Raw genomic sequence first — 7,421 nt, 5'->3', positions numbered from 1 at the left:
ACGTCACAGTCATTCAATCATTGAATCCTACTCAGAATACCACAGACAAGGTTTAGACCTTTCGGATTCTCTTGAATGCTGCCATCAATTCTATCTTATACCACGAAGATTCCGATCAAGGGATCCAAGAGATAAACATTCAAGCCTTGTTTGCTTGTAGAACATAAGTGGTTGTCAGGCACGCGTTCATAAGTGAAAATGATGATGAGCGTCACATAATCATCAAATTCATCAAGTTTTTGAGTGCGAATGAATATCTTAGAACAAGAATAAGCTGAATTGAATGGAAAATAGTAGTAATTGCATTGATACTCGAGGTACAGCAGAGATAGTAATTGCATTAATACTCGAGGTACAGCAGAGCTCCACACCTTAATCTATGGTGTGTAGGAACTCTACCGTTGAAAATACATAAGAACAAGGTTCAGGCATGGCCGTGAGGCCAGCCCCCCAATGATCTAAGAACTAGACGTCCAAAGATGATCTAGAGATCTAAAGTGATCAAAAGATTCAAGTGATCTGAAGATGAAAATACAATAGCAAAAGGTCCTATTTGTAGAGAACTAGTAGCCTAGGGTTTACAAAGATGAGTAAATGACATAAAAATCCACTTCCGCTCCCACTTGGTGTGTGCTTGGGCTGAGCATTGAAGCATTTTCGTGTAGAGACTTCTCTTGGAGTTAAACGCCAGCTTTTGTGCCAGTTTGGGGTTTAACTCCCATTCTTGTGCCAGTTCCGGCGTTTAACGCCGGGCAGTTTTGAGCTGATTTGGGACGCCAGTTTGGGCCATCAAATCTCGGGCAAAGTATGAACTATTATATATTGCTGAAAAGCTCAGGATGTCTACTTTCCAACGCCTCTAAGATCGCGCCAATTGGGCTTCTATAGCTCCAGAAAATCCACTTCGAGTGCAGGGAGGTCAGAATCCAACAGCATCTGCGGTCCTTTTCAGCCTCTGAATCAAATTTTTGCTCAGGTCCCTCAATTTCAGCCAGAAAATACCTGAAATCACAGAAAAACACACAAACTCATATTAAGTCTAGAAAAGTGAATTTTAACTAAAAACTAATAAAAATATACTAAAAACTAACTAAAACACACTAAAAACATACTAAAAATAATGCCAAAAAGCATATAAATTATCCGCTCATCACAACACCAAACTTAAATTGTTGCTTGTCCCCAAGCAACTGAAAATCAAATAAGATAAAAAGAAGAGAATATGCAATGAACTCCAAAAACATCTATGAAGATCAGTATTAATTAGATGAGCGGGGCTTTAGCTTTTTGCCTCTGAATAGTTTTGGCATCTCACTCTATCCTTTGAAATTCAGAATGATTGGCTTCTATAGGAACTCAGAATCCAGATAGTGTTATTGATTCTCCTAGTTAAGTATGATGATTCTTGAACACAGCTACTTTATGAGTCTTGGCCGTGGCCCAAAGCACTCTGTCTTCCAGTATTACCACCGGATACATACATGCCACAGACACATAACTGGGTGAACCTTCCAGTAATACCACCGGATACATACATGCCACAGACACATAACTGGGTGAACATTTTCAGATTGTGACTCAGCTTTGCTAGAGTCCCCAATTAGAGGTGTCCAGGGTTCTTAAGCACACTCTTTTTGCTTTGGATCACAACTTTATTTTTTTCTTTTCTCTCTTTTTTTTTCGTTTCTCTCTCTCTTTTTTTTTTGTTTTTCTCTTTCCTTTTTTTTTTGTATTCACTGCTTTTTCTTACTTCAAGAATCATTTTTATGATTTTTCAGATCCTCAGTAACATGTCTCCTTTTTCATCATTCTTTCAAGAGCCAACATTCATGAACAACAAATTCAAAACACATATGCACTGTTCAAGCATACATTCAGAAGTCAAAGTATTGCCACCACATCAAAATAATTAATCTGTTATAAAATTTAAAATTCATGCAATTCTTCTCTTTTTCCATTAAGAACATTTTTCATTCAAGAAAGGTAATGGATTCATAGGACATTCATAACTTTAAGGCATAGACACTAAGACACTAATGATCATAAGACACAAACATGGATAAACATAAGCATGATTTTTCGAAAAACAGAAAAATAAAGAACAAGGAGATTAAAGAACGGGTCCACCTTAGTGATGGCGGCTTGTTCTTCCTCTTGAAGATCCTATGGAGTGCTTGAGCTCCTCAATATCTCTTCCTTGTCTTTGTTGCTCCTCTCTCATGATTCTTTGATCTTCTCTAATTTCATGGAGGAGAATGGAATGTTCTTGGTGCTCCACCCTTAGTTGTCCCATGTTGAAACTCAATTCTCCTAGGGAGGTATTGATTTGCTCCCAATAGTTTTGAGGAGGAAAGTGCATCCCTTGAGGCATCTCAGGGATTTCATGATATGAGGGGTCTCTTGTTTGCTCCATCCTTTTCTTAGTGATGGGCTTGTCCTCGTCAATGAGGGTGTCTCCATCTATGTCAACTCCAACTGAATAACAGAGGTGACAAATGAGATGAGGGAAGGCTAACCTTGCCAAGGTAGAGGACTTGTCTGCCACCTTATAAAGTTCTTGGGATATAACCTCATGAACTTCTACTTCCTCTCCAATCATGATGCTATGTGTTCATCTCCTTGCATCATGGGCAAGTTGAATGCCAACCTTACATTTTCCGGACTAAAATCCAAGTATTTCCACCGACCCATAGTAATCCAATTCTTTGGATGCGGGTTCACACTTTGATCATGGTTCTTGGTGATCCATGCATTGGCATAGAACTCTTGAACCATTAAGATTCCGACTTGTTGAATGGGGTTGGTAAGAACTTCCCAACCTCTTCCTCGGATCTCATGTCGGATCTCCGGATATTCACTCTTTTTGAGTTTGAAAGGGACCTCAGGGATCACCTTCTTCATGGCCACAACTTCATAGAAGTGGTCTTGATGCACCCTTGAGATGAATCTCTCCATCTCTCATGACTCGGAGGTAGAAGCTTTTGCCTTCCCTTTCCTCTTTCTAGAGGTTTCTCCGGTCTTAGATGCCATAAATGGTTATGGAAAAACAAAAAGCAATGCTTTTACCACACCTAACTTAAAAGGTTTGCTCGTCCTCGAGCAAAAGAAGAAAGAAGATAGTAGAAGAAGAAGAAATGAAGGAGATGGAGGAGGCTTTGTGGTTCGGCCAAGGGGAAGAAGTAGTGTTTAGGTTGTGTGAAAATGAAGGAGTGAAGATGGGTTTATATAGGAGTGGAGAGAGGGGTAGGGTTCGATCATGTATGGGTTGGTTTGGGAGGGAAAGTGGTTTGAATTTGAATGGTTAGGTAGGTGGGGTTTTATGAAGGATGGATGTGAGTGGTGAAGAGAATAGTGAGATTTGATAGGTGAGGGGTTTTTGGGGAAGAGGTTTTGAGGTGATTGGTGAATGGGTGAAGAAGAGAGAGAGTGGTGGGGTAGGTGGGGATCCTGTGGGGTCCACAGATCCTGAGGTGTCAAGGAAAATTCATCCCTGCACCAAGTGGCGAGCAAAAATGCTCTCTATGCCAATTCTGGCATTAAACGCGGGGCTGGTGCCCATTTCTGGCATTTAAAGCCAGCTTCTTGCCCTTTCCTGGCATTTAATGCCAATATGGTGCCTCTTTCTGGCGTTAAACACCCATAATGGTGCCAGACTGGGCGTTAAACGCCCATTTGCTGCCTTTACTGGCGTTTAAACGCCAGCAAGGTCTTCCTCCAGGGTGTGCTATTTTTCTTTCTGTTTTTTATTCTGTTTTTGCTTTTTTTATTGATTTTGTGACTTCCCATGATCATCAACCTACAGAAAACATAAAATAACACAGGAAAAATAGATAAATATAACATTGGCTTGCCTCCCAACAAGCGTTTCTTTAATGTCAGTAGCTTGACAGTGGGCTCTCATGGAGCCTCACAGATGTTCAGAGCAATGTTGGAACCTCCCCACACCAAACTTAGAGTTTGAATGCGGGGGTCAACACCAAACTTAGAAGTTGGTTGTGACCTCCCAACACCAAACTTAGAGTTTGACTGTGGGGGCTCTGTTTGACTCTGTTTTGAGAGAAGCTCTTCATGCTTCCTCTCCATGGTTACAGAGGGATATCTTTGAGCCTTAAACACAAGGGATTCTTCATTCACTTGAATGATCAATTCTCCTCTGTCAACATCAATCACAGCCTTTGCTGTGGCTAGGAAGGGTCTGCCAAGGATGATGGATTCATCCATGCACGTAGCTTGCACCTCAAAGATCCCTAGCTTCTCCATTACAGAGAGAGGCATGAGGTTTACACTTGACCCTAGGTCACATAGAGCCCTCTTGAAGGTCATGGTGCCTACTGTACAAGGTATTGAGAACTTTCCAGGGTCCTATCTCTTTTGAGATAATTTCTGCCTAGACAAGTCATCCAGTTCTTTGGTGAGCAAAGGGGGTTCATCCTCCCAAGTCTCATTACCAAATAACTTGTCATTTAGCTTCATGATTGCTCCAAGGTATTTAGCAACTTTCTCTTCGGTGACATACTCATCCTCTTCAGAGGAAGAATACTCATCAGAGCTCATGAATGGCAGAAGTAAGTCCAATGGAATCTCTATGGTCTCATTATGAGCCTCAGATTCCCATGGTTCCTCATTAGGGAACTCATTGGAGGCCAGTGAACGTCCATTGAGGTCTTCCTCAGTGGCGTTCACTGCCTCTCCCTCCTCTCCAAATTCGGCCATGTTGATGGCCTTGCACTCTCCTTTTGGAATTTCTTCTGTATTGCTTGGAAGAGTATTAGGAGGGAGTTCAGTAATTTTCTTGCTCAGCTGCCCCACTTGTGCCTCCAAATTTCTAATGGAGGACCTTGTTTCAGTCATGAAACTTTGAGTGGTTTTGATTAGATCAGAGACCATGGTTGCTAAGTCAGAGTGGTTCTGCTTAGAATTCTCTGTCTGTTACTGAGAAGATGATGGAAAAGGCTTGCTATTGCTAAACCTGTTTCTTCCACCATTATTGTTGTTGAAACCTTGTTTTGATCTCTGTTGATCCTTCCATGAAAGATTTGGATGATTTCTCCATGAAGGATTATAGGTGTTTCCATAGGGTTCTCCCATGTAATTCACCTCTTCCATTGAAGGGTTCTCAGGATCATAAGCTTCTTCTTCAGATGAAGCGTCCTTAGTACTGTCTGGTGCAGCTTGCATTCCAGACATACTTTGAAAAATCATATTGACTTGCTGAGTCAATATTTTGTTCTGAGCCAATATGGCATTAAGATTATCAATCTCAAGAGCTCATTTCTTCTGATTCGTCCCATTATTCACAGGATTCCTTTCAGAAGTGTACATGAATTGGTTATTTGCAACCATTTCAATCAGTTCTTGAGCTTCTGTAGGCCTCTTCTTCAGATGAAGAGAGCCTCCAGCAGAACCATCCAATGACATCTTGGACAGTTCAGACAGACCATCATAGAAGATACCTATGATGCTCCATTCAGAAAGCATGTCAGAAGGATACTTTCTGATCAATTGTTTGTATCTTTCTCAAGCTTCATAGAGGGATTCACCTTCCTTTTGCCTAAAGGTTTGGACTTCCACTCTAAGCTTACTCAATTTTTGAGGTGGAAAGAACTTTGCCAATAAGGCATTAACTAGCTTTTCCCAAGAGTTCAGGCTTTCTTTAGGTTGTGAATCTAACCATATCCTAGCTCTGTCTCTTATAGCAAAAGGGAATAGCATAAGTCTGTAGACTTCAGGGTCAACCCCATTAGTCTTGACAGTGTCACAGATTTGTAAGAACTCAGCTAAAAACTGATGAGGATCTTCCAATGGAAGTCAATGGAACTTGCAATTCTGTTGCATCAGAGAAACTAACTGAGGCTTAAGCTCAAAGTTGTTTGCTCCAATGGCAGGGATAGAGATGCTTCTCCCATAGAAGTCGGGAGTAGGTGCAGTAAAGTCACCCAGCACCTTCCTTGCATTGTTGGCATTGTTGTTGTTTTCGGCTGCCATGTCTTCTTCTTGTTTGAAGATTTCTGTTAGGTCCTCTACAGAGAGTTGTGCCTTAGCTTCTCTTAGCTTTCGCTTCAAGGTCCTTTCGGGTTCAGGGTCAGCCTCAACAAGAATGCTTTTGTCTTTGCTCCTGCTCATATGAAAGAGAAGAGAACAAGAAAGTATGGAATCCTCTATGTCACAGTATAGAGATTCCTTGAAGTGTCAGAGGAAAAGAAAAATGGAAGGAAGAGGTAGAAAATTCGAACTTATCAAGGAAAGATGGAGTTCAAATTGTGCATTGAGGAGTAGTGTTAGTCCATAAATAGAAGGATGTGAGAAGAGGGGAAGAAATAAAATAAAAAGATTTTAAAAATATTTTGAAAAAAATACTAATTGATTTTCGAAAACTTAAGAGTGGAAAAAGAAATCAAGTGATTTTTGAAAAAGGTTTTGAAATTAGAAATCAAAAAGGTATGATTGAAAACTATTTTGAAAAAGTTGTGAGAAAAATATATGATTGAAAAGATATAGTTTTAAAAAGATATGATTGAGAAGATATGATTTGAAAAACAATTTAAAAAGATTTGATTTTAAAAATTAATGACTTGGCTAACAAGAAAAGATATGATTCAAACATTAAACCTTTCACAACAGAAAAGGCAACATACTTGAATTGTTGAATCAAATCATTAATTGTTAGCAAATATTTTTGAAACTGGAAAGAAATTGATTTTGAAAACATATGATTGAAAAGATATGATTTGAAAAAGATTTGATTTTGAAAAATTTTGAGAACTTGAAAAAAATTTGCATTAAAAACAAAATCTTCCCTCTTGTGCCATCCTGGCATTAAACGCCCAGAATGGTGCACATTCTGGCGTTTAACGCCCAAAACTCACCCCTTTTGGGCGTTAAACGCCCAGCCAGGCACTTTGGCTGGCGTTTAAACGCTAGTTTTCCTTCTTCACTGGGCATTTTGAACGCCCAGCTTTTTCTATGTAATTCCTCTGCAGTATGTTCTGAATCTTCAATTCTCTGTATTATTGACTTGAAAAGACACAAATTAAAATTTTTTTGGATTTTTAATAATGAGGAATAATCAAAATGCAACTGAAATCAAATAAACAATGCATGCAAGACATCAAATTTATAAGTTTGTATACTATTGACACTAACAAGTTGAGAATGCATATGAGAAACAACAAAACACTCAAGACAAGAGAATTTAAAGATCAGAGCAAGTAAATCATCAAGAACAACTTGAAGATCACTGAAGACACATGAAAAATGCAAGAAGAACAGAAACATGCAATTGACACCAAACATAAAATGAAACTAGTGTCTCAATAAGAAACATAAAATATTTTTGGTTTTTTTTATGATTTTGTAATTTTTTTGGATTTTTCGAAAATTAAGTGGAAAAGAAAATAAAGATATCAAAATTCTTAATGAGA

This window comes from Arachis duranensis, chromosome 3 (assembly GCF_000817695.3).
Source record: "Arachis duranensis cultivar V14167 chromosome 3, aradu.V14167.gnm2.J7QH, whole genome shotgun sequence".
NCBI classification, from domain to species: Eukaryota; Viridiplantae; Streptophyta; class Magnoliopsida; order Fabales; family Fabaceae; genus Arachis; species Arachis duranensis.
This window is presented reverse-complemented; position numbering follows the sequence as displayed.